General features: G+C 50.3%; 1 protein-coding gene across 2 annotated transcripts in view; it reads right to left on the reverse strand.

The window, feature by feature from the left end:
* Positions 1–10005, reverse strand: part of Gcnt4 (glucosaminyl (N-acetyl) transferase 4, core 2) — a 29127-nt gene extending 19122 nt beyond the window's left edge. The window contains exon 1 of one of the 2 annotated variants that reach the window (XM_026783686.1): positions 9836–10005. The gene's annotated coding sequence lies outside the window, so the exon portion shown is untranslated. Of the gene's footprint in view, positions 1–6308; positions 6398–9835 lie in introns of those variants that run through there. The other variant, XM_005356451.3, reaches the window with a different exon arrangement.

Here is a 10005-nt window from a genome sequence, read left to right on the forward strand (position 1 = left end):
TACACACATAGCACACTAAATGTCATAATTTTTAAAAAGATACGCTTTCTAATTTTGGTGGTAAAATATAGAGAACACAAAATTGATCACTTTAACCATTTTAAAATGCTCATTTACATGTGAAATTTACATCTTTACATTAGAGACAGTTACTGCTGTTGATGGAGTTAAGCATGCTGCACCCATATACACAGGCACCAAGCATGCTCGGGTGACTTTAGCCAGAGCACAGCTCTGCAGCAGCAAAGACTCCCGTGTGCTGTGCAGCCATCAGCACTATCCGTTCCTGAACTGCGCCCCTTCCCAGAGGGACTTCGTGCCTACTGGATATGAGCTCCCAGTTCTCCCGTATGCCCAGCCCATGGGCACCATCCTCCCACTGTTTCTAGGACATTAACCACTCAAGAATCCACACAACAGGACACATGCAGCACCCCTTGGCCCAACGTAATGTTTTCAAGATTCACCCATGATGAAGCATGTGCCCAAACGTCTTCCCTTTTGGAGCCTGAATAATCCCCCACTGTAGGCCATGACATAGTTCGCTCACTCATTCCAGTCAGTACCTATTGGGCATGCTTCCATGTTGCTGTGAACATGGCTGCATGAATAATTTCAGTTACAGCCTTCTTTAGAATATACACTGTATTCCTTGCTTTTCCTAAGAGAGCTTTTAATCAATTTTTGAGATACCATCTTACTCCTGTCAGAATAGCTAAAATCAAAAACACCAATGATAGCCTTTGCTGGAGAGGATGTGGAGTAAGGGGAACACTCATTCATTGCTGGTGGGAATGCAGACTTGTACAACCACTCTGGAAATCAGTGTGGCGGTTTCTCAGGAAATTTGGGATCAACCTACCCCAAGATCCAGCAATACCACTCTTGGGAATATACCCAAGAGATGTCCTATCATACTACAAAAGCATTTGTTCAACTATGTTCATAGCAGCATTGTTTGTAATAGCCAGAACCTGGAAAAAACCTAGATGCCCATCAATGGAAGAATGGATGAAGAAAGTATGGAATATATACACATTAGAGTATTACTCAGCAGTAAAAAAACAATGACAATTTTTTTTTTATTTTTATGCCATGCACTTTGATCACATTTACCCCTACCTTAGCCCCACTAAGATTAACCTCCACTTCCCCATTTGTCCAGTTTTGTGTCTTTTTTTTTTTTTAAATCCAGGTCTCCTATGTGCTGTACACATATTTTTGGATCTGTGGTTTTTCCATTGCAGTGTGGAAATTACCAGGGGCCACACCCAAAAAGACAACTGACCCTCCCTCTCTTGGCAGCAATCAACTGCCCCATCATCTCATTGCCCGCCCACCCAAGGAACACATCCTGTGTGCCTACCACACGGTCAGAGGCACTGTGTAGACACTTCTGTTTGCTGTGTTGCCTTGAACTTGGAAATGGGAGTGAGGTCCTGGACACACACATCCACGATAAAAGGGACATAAAACAAGCACATACGATGGGGGTGAAGTAGTTAATGAGGGCCATTTGCAAGCTGGAGAGCTGGGGAGCATCCCAGTCCAGTCCTGGTCTGGCTGGGAGACTGGACGTGCCCTGAAGAGCGGCTGGTATTGAGAAAGTCCAAGAGGCTGGAGTCTGGAATCAGCGGAGAACAGAGCAGCAAAAGCTGCACTTGTTTAGGGGAGAGAGGAACGGATAGAGCCCTGCTCTGACCTGGGCCCCTTCATCTGGAAGGATCAAGGTGACGGCCGCCCTGAAGATGTGCCCCCATGTCGGTCCTTTTTAAAGATGCATCCACTTTCACAGTTCAGATGACCTCCTCAGTTCAGTCAGTGGCCGACCGAGACCAAGCATCACAGATAGCAGAGACAAGTTTTACAGACATGTTGGTAGATGGCATTTGGAAATGTCTCTCATGGGTATTTTTCTTGCCGTGGTGTTGACTTTCTTAGGATCCTTTCTCAGGCTCTCTCGTCCCATCCCACACTCTTCCCTCGGCTCTGCCAGCTCCTTATCATCTTGGCCGCATCCCCCGTGTTTTGTCTAGTCTTGGCAGCCTAAACCATGTCCGACCTGTGTACCATCCCACATCTCTGTTTGGACCCATCTGCTGAAAGTTTCCGAATCTGGCGGGGGGGGGGGGCAGGATGGTGCCTGGGGAGAGCCAGGCCCTTAGTCTGCCAGGGTGGAATGTGGGGTGGATGCAGTCAGCCTAGTCTCTCGGCTGTGCCACCTCCATACAGGCAAGCAGAAGGAAGAAAGGAAGGCAGGGAAGCTTGGTGTGCTTCTTGTGCTATTGCCAAGGGTCTGCCATAGCTGCTTCCCCACTGCCCCCACCAGGCGCTGCTCAGTCCTGAATCCTCTCCATCTTGCAGATCACCAGGAGAAACGACAAGGCTTGCTGACCCCTGAAACAGATCTAAGCTGTGGCTGTAATTCTGGGATGAATGGCTATGCCAAACCCTTCTAACCACAGAACAGGGCTGCTTTCTCAAAACAGGCCATGGCACAGAGCAAGGCCCCCCGCTACCCCCGCGCAGGACCAGAAAGGGTTAGCCTTAAAGAGTGTGTTAGCTGCAATCTGTTTTCGACCTTCAGAACACACTGAAGAGAGTCCTAGGGTTTAATGAGCAGCTCAGTCCATCAGGAGTTAGACCCTTAGTGACTCACGCTGCACTGCACAGACAGCCAATCCCATGGAGAGATAACCCACACTAGAAAGCAAAATAATGACACATCCAGATATGAGCCCCACACAGACATCCACCTGATAAGCTCCAGGGCACAGTCACGTTGAAACACTGCTTCAATAGAATCAATAGTATAACTGTAGTCCCTAGGATGCCTTTGTGTAGAGAGTGTCTCTCTACTGTCTTGCTCGCTATAGTTACGCCAGAGTGTATCTAATAAATTCTATTCCTGTCTTTGTTTTGCCTTGTCTTGAATTCTTTTACCACCCACACATCATTGGCCTGTCACCAAAGTCCCCACACAGCATAACCCATCCAAGATACCAGACAGGCTGATGGGACAAGCCTAAGTGCAATTAGGAGATCTCGGTCAAAGGGACAACCACATTTAACTTCCCTTTCTAGATTAGAAGAAAAAGGTAAAACCTGGATAGCAGAGAGGATTGCCAAGTACAAGAAATAGAAGTTAAGAGCAGTCATGTTTAGGACACAATATACCAACGTCAAATGTCACTCTTTTGGGACCTAATGCACTTGACAGTCAGAGGGGCAAGATTTCTTTAGCCTTCATACTCTTAAAAGCAGGGGACTGAAGAGATGGGCAGTGGTTAAAAGCACGGACTGCTCTTGCAGGGGACCAGGGTCAGGTTCCCAGCATCCCCACAGCAGTTCCAGGGATCTGGCGCCCTCTTCTGGCCTCTGTGGGCATCAGGCAGGCATGTGGTATACAGCGTGCATTCATAACATAAAATAAAAACAACCACATTTTTTTTTTAAGTTTAGGAGACAAAGTTCCCACACAAAACGAGCAAGCGCCCCGCTTCTTGTGGAAACCACGCAAAGCCTGCTGTGCTTGCTCGTCCTCCACACTGGACCTTTTCCTACTCCACCCACCACCTGAGGCCAACTCTATTGCCTTCGTCCTGTTCTCATAGCTGGAAACAGTCCGTCAGTTTTTCCTCTCCGCTCTTCCTTTCCTTATGGGATCTCCCTCGCCACATAAGACTCCTATTGCACGCAGCCATAGCTACTGATCATGCAACAGGGATTCAATTTTAAGGCCTGCAAATAGCCTAAGAGAACAGAAGCGACAAGCCTGACTCCTGCACAGGGGAGATTTACTTCAAATACTAGAAAACTCCATCACCACCAGGTACTTTTTTTTTTGTCTGTTTGTTTTGTTTCGTCTTCTCATCCCAGAAGTAAGGAAGACAGTCCTATCCCAAGAGGTTTAGCGGCAGCTGGGGTGGAGCTTACTGGCAGGGCATGAGTCCAGCATGCCCAAGGCTGCACGTTCATCCCAAGCACACAAGACAAAAACAAACACACCAGAAACAAGGGATGGAGGTGGTAGCATCTTGGAGGGAAAACGGAAGCTTGGCTTTGGGGATTCTAGATTTTGGTTTAAGTGGAAGTTATACTGCAAGCAAGGGGAGACGAGCAGGGGGTTAGAACTTCATTACCACGGTGCAGAACTCCAGGCACGGCCATACTCTAGAGAGCCTGGCTAAAGGCATTCCTGCTATACAGCTGTTCTGCTGTTTGCCTTTTGAAACTTTATCGTTGTTTTTGAGAAAGGATCTCGCTACGTAGTCCTGGCTGCCCTTGAACTCACGACGCAGACCAGAGTGGCCTTGACTCCTGAGTGCTGGGATTAAAGGCCACCATGCCCAGCAACCTCATGATCTTTAAAATGCATTTTATCATCTAATTGTGCTCCTTTAAGGATCATAGAGGAGCACAGTTTTACACTTGAAATCCTGGATCCTCTGAGACACCCGACTCAATCTAGACTCCAGCAGAGACACCAAGGCAATGCACAGAGGGGTTCTAAGGCACGAGTTTCACTTCCTGGATTCACTTTCGCGCCCTGCAGATTCACCCTCCCTCATAGGCCCTAAGCCTATGTAGACACACTAGCAAGAGAAGCGGGCTGGGTACTGGGATGGGGTTACATCAGCAGGACGGACATAAAAGGAGGACTTTCAGAACAGCAGAGAGACTCAGAGGCAGCTACTGCCAGGACCGACCACAGCCATTCTTCTCATGCTGGCTCCACAGGACTGCAAAAGAGGCCCTAGTTTTGTGTCTCATTAGTTGTGAGGAGGGCCACTCACAAAGACACTCACATGTCATTAATTCTTTGGCCTGGACCTCCGTGACCCAACTGGCAGAGGACACCGGCGTTAGGCGTGGTTTACAGGTCAGCTGATAGGAGCGAGACCCAGACGGTTTTGTGGCACCTGGATTTGGAATGATGAGATTTAAACGCAAGGAGTAAGGCATGGGCCCCAAACATCAGCTGCGCTCCCTCCACGGACCAGCGCTCACTGCAGGGGCATCCGTGGGCGGGCGGGTTGTTCTTTGTTTTGGCTGACTGCATTTGGCATGAGTCACTGTTCAGAATGAAGTTGCCAAAGCGGGAAGAGAAAAAGGTAGCAATACAAAACCGCCATTGCCCTGGATGGCTGAGAACCACAGGCTTGCAGAAGGCTGCCGCCCTAAGGGATCTGAGAAACCATTCCTCAGGAGGTCGGACCTAGACACCAGGGAGGGACAGCCCAAGCTGCTCCGCACTGTCCTGAGCAAATGACCCTAAGGAGTGGCTTTGTGTCTCTCCGTTCAATCCTCGCCAAAGATGGTAAGGAGGGACCGGAAAGAGCCTATCATGGAGCTGGCGACCCTCAGCAGGGAAACCGGAAGATGAAGAGCCAATGAGTAAAAAAAATCAAGAGAAACAAAAGCTGCTGGGAGAATCTAAAGAGTCCATGAAAGCTGGCAGCTGGGCCAATCACCTGCAGAGGTTCTCACACAGCCCCTGGGCAGTCACAGAAGTCCTGCTTCTCAGTGCTCAGACCACACGGAAGCAGCTGGCCCAGGTCCTGAGCACTGCTCCAGGCTGCTTATCAGGGTTTTCCTGTGTAGCCCTTGCTGTCCTGGAACTCACTCTGTAGACGGAGCTGGCCTTGAACTCAGGGATTCCCCCTCCCCCTCCCCGCCTCTGCCTCCCAAGTGCTGGAGTGTTGGGGTAAGAGGCGCGTGCGGCCATATCCGGCAAAATGCTCATACATTTGCATCTAAGATGATAAACTCTCTAACATTCAGAGTGCTCAGCAGAAATCCAGCCTTTCCCTTCCGACCACCTTAGGATTCCTTGTCAGCCCCACCTCTTAAAACAGATCTGCTCTGTTTGTGCGGCAGTGCCTGGCATTTTATATAACTCACTTTCCCTCTGGTCTTCTACGGTTTCCTATATTTTTTTTCACTACATGCTCAGCAGAACAAGTTTCATAACATATTAAGGAGTGACCTGCTTTTACCAAATGATATCTGGCTTCCCCACTTCTGAAACCGTAAATACAAACCTAATACTTCCCCCACCCTGAACCCACCACTCCTGTCTATTAGGACTGAACTACATTTAATTAAACTGCAGTTAGTTCCCAATTAATTTTATTTTTCCTCTTATCCCTGAAGTTTCAGACTTCAGAGCCTGCTAGGAAAATTACCAGCATATGGGAATGCATATCAAATGACATGCAAAGAGATGCAAATTAATACCAGGCGTAGATGTCTAAAAGGTTTGGGCAAAGTTTGTAAGCCCCCACTAAACCGATGACCTGTCTCACCTGCAGTGGATCCTGTTACCTTCCTTCTTCTTCCTCTTCCTCTTCTTCTTTCTCCTCCTCGTCCTCCTCCTTTTCTTCCTCTTCTTCCTAATCCTTCTCCTCCTCCTTTTCTTCCTCCTCCTCCTCCTCCTCCTCCTCCTCCTTTTTGTACTCTAGACTATTCTGGAACTTTGTAACCCAGCTAGCCGTGACTCCTCCTGCCTCAGCCTCCCGAGTACTGAAGCTACAGATAAGTGGACCGTGTCTGGCTTGGATTCTCTCCTTGCAGCTGTCTCCAGCCACATTCAGTATCTTGACACGGACATGCTGGGGAAAGCACCATGGCTTGGAAACTGTCCAAAGGGACACAGGCTTTAACTTGCTGCTTGATGGTTCTGTGGCCTTTGTCATCTCAGAATTCTCCAGGTCTCTGATTATGTATTTGAAAATGATAGATAAGACAGCATAGGAAGGACATTATCACCATATTTGAATCAGCAGCACAGGGCTTACCGAGTGCTTGCTGTATGCCAGCTACCACACACCTGCGCGCATGCGCATGTACACACACACACACACACACACAGCTGTATGCCAGCTACCACACACACACGCACGTGCACACACACACACACATGTGTGCTGTAAACATGAAATCCTTGCAAACAGTCCATGAGGAAGAACAGAGCCCTTAGGTGTGGGGTCACTTCAGAGCCAGGACAAGGAGTCAGTCACAGAAGTCAGGAAACTTGAGCTAGGAAGCAAGCATGGGACTGACAAAGCCAAGAGGCAAGCTGTCACAGCCTCACTCCAGGGACCTTGTCCCCAATCACAGTACAGCTGTGTTCTGCAATCACCTCTGTATTTCTGCCATTATTAAACTTGGATGATCTACAATGTCAAATTGCAGTCACACTTGCTTCAAAACACTGTCTCTTTAAGGCACTGACTGTTGATAGAGTTTGATTGAACTATCATCACCATAAAACTTTTTTTTTTTTACTTGATATTCTAAGAGTAATTCCCACTCTTCTGGGCACAATTTTCTTCCACTGGCTCCATATCATTCACATTTAAGGAGCTACAAAAAGCCATTCCAGCCGGGTGGTGGTGGTGGTGCACGCCGTTAACCCCAGCACTCGGGAGGCAGGGGCAGGCAAATCTCTGTAAGTTCGAGACCAGCCTGGTCTTCAAGAGCTAGTTCCACCAGCACTTGGGAGGCAGAGGCAGGCGGATCTCTGTGAGTTTGAGACCAGCCTGGTCTACAGAGCTAGTTCCAGGACAGGCTCCAAAGCCACAGAGAAACCCTGTCTTTAAAAACCAAAATAAAGAAGTCATTCCTTGGCTTCCTTCTCACCTTGGAAGCAGCCAGCAGAGCTGGCCACCACCTCTCTAGATGCTCTGCCCTCAGGATCCACTCTTCCATCTCCTGATCTCCACTCCTTCCTCTTCACACTTTATCCTGATTGCGGAGCAGCCATCTTGGAAAAACATCCAGATTCTGCTCTATTGGCCACAGGGGCTGCAGGGCTCCTTTCCAGCCTCCGGGGCTGCTCAGACTCAGCAAAACGGAATGTGTCCTTCTTCCTGGAACCTGCTCCCTCCCCGGTGCTCCCTGTTTCTGGACTAGCAGCACCCCAAGTTAAGAACCCTTTCTGCACCCACATCCTCCACAGATGTCCTCCGTGACACGCCCCAGTCCACCCACCAAGTCATCACTACCTCAGTGCCTGCGCCATCTGAGCTCCTGGAGGCATCTCCACCTGGCCGGGTTTATGAGGAGACTCACAGGTGTGAAGCCTTTAGGGGATCCACCCACCCTATGTGGCTGGCCCCACATTCCAGCAGATCTCAGCGGCAGCTGTCTCCGCTGCCCCTTCCGGCTCTTGTGGGACTCTCCCAGCACAGACGGCTCCTGTTCTCTGCTCTGAGGATACGCTGATCCCTTTACTTCCCCAATTCCTGAGTTTCAACAGTTCCTACTCATCCTTAGCCCACCTTCCATTCCCCAGTAAGGGGCCTGCACCCCCAAAAGATGAGCTGTGCCCATCTGTGCCCCACAGCAAGAGCCCAGCTCACAATAAGTGCACAAGACTTCGGTTTATCCAACTGACTTTATGACCCCAGTGTTGCTCAATTTTTTATTGTCTCAAGGCGGTGTTCCTGCCCAAGTCTAAGAAAAATCTCTGAAGCTTATTCAGCTTAACTCACACAATGCAGGGCTAGTGATAAGCCCCAGGAAACCAGGACGTGCCCAACAACAGTGTGTCCTCAGGTCAGAGCTGAACAGACAGTGTCACGTGGAGATTTCCCAGTTCCTTCTGCCTGGAGTATTTCCAGCCTGCCTAGGCCGATGGAACTTACTATCGGGCTAATTTCACCCCTTACCCTGCCCACCTCTGCGAAGTGCATAGCCAGTGTTTAGCGAGTAAACTTTTTCTCTCAAAGGAAAGGGGGAGACTCCTTCCCAAGGGAACTCTCCTTCCAGTCTTCCCGGGCCACACACTTCTTCAGCTATTTCTCTCCGAACACCAATAAGCGGTATCCAGCACCATCTGAATCCAGCCCCCTCACAGATCTGGATACTCGTTAAGTGCAACACAGACGGTTCTCCGCAGTAACTCACTTTTAAAGACTACTTCCTCCAGGCACTATCAACGGAAGCTGCCAAAACAGACTATTAGTTTCTAGACTAGGCTTTTAAGTGGCTTAATAAGTAACAAGGGCACATTATATGCATATAAGATAAAAGGTGATTTCTATGTCTCCCAAACCATGCAATAGACTTTAATTTTATTTCATTTCTCCTTAATTTTCTTGTTTATTGCTCTTAAGTTTTAAAGGTTAAAAAAGGCGTGGAGCATGTGCCCCCAAACTGGCATCACCCCTCCACTTGCCTGGCACAGGGACAAACACGTTAAGATTTCTTCCCAGCCTCTACCTGGAAGCTTGGCGGTTTCATTAGCACACCGTGCCCACCCTGGAGGCACGCCCACGTCCTTCGCTCTGGAGTCCCTTCCCTCCGTCTGGGATTCCCCCAGAGGTTCCCAGGCCTCCAGCAAGACGCCTCCACTTTGCAGGGGGTACGATATCTGGCCCGCTCCGCAGCACGAAAACTTGACCTTAAAACGCGCAGAAGCTTGTCCCTGCAGTGGCCACGGGTTGGGACACGCGACCTGAAGCTTGACTCCCCCGGGACCTCTGTCCCCGCCACTCTACGGAGAAGCCGCGCGAGGAGCGGGTCTCGGTGGCCAAAGCTGGGAGGCTCCCACGCGGGAACTTTGTGGCGTCCTACTCCTGGCTGCGGCTGCCGCGCGGGGCTGCGAAGCATCTGCTGGGCGCCCGCTGCAGCCGCCCTTGCCTGCTCCAGGGGGACCCAACGGGCTCCGCGCCCAAGAAGCCTAAACCCAGCTAGTTCCGGATCGCGCCACCCCCGCCCCGTAGCGACAAAGTTTCCCACGAGGGAAAGTGAAAGTGGCGGGCAGGAGGGGTCGTCCCCGCCCCCACCCCAGCGCCCCTCGCTTGCCTGTGTGTCCAAGCCGACCTACCGGGGAGCGGGGGCCCGGGGCGGAGGTCCCCGCCACTGCGCCACCCCGGCGCTCCGAGACCGGTTCTCCTCTGCCACGCGCGCTACCCCGGAGTCGCTCTCCCCGGATCAGCGGGACAGCGCGGAGGTCCCTATGACGCCGGAGAAAGGAGGAGCGCCACCACCACGCTC

Source organism: Microtus ochrogaster, chromosome 19, assembly GCF_000317375.1.
Source record: "Microtus ochrogaster isolate Prairie Vole_2 chromosome 19, MicOch1.0, whole genome shotgun sequence".
Lineage (NCBI taxonomy): Eukaryota > Metazoa > Chordata > Mammalia > Rodentia > Cricetidae > Microtus > Microtus ochrogaster.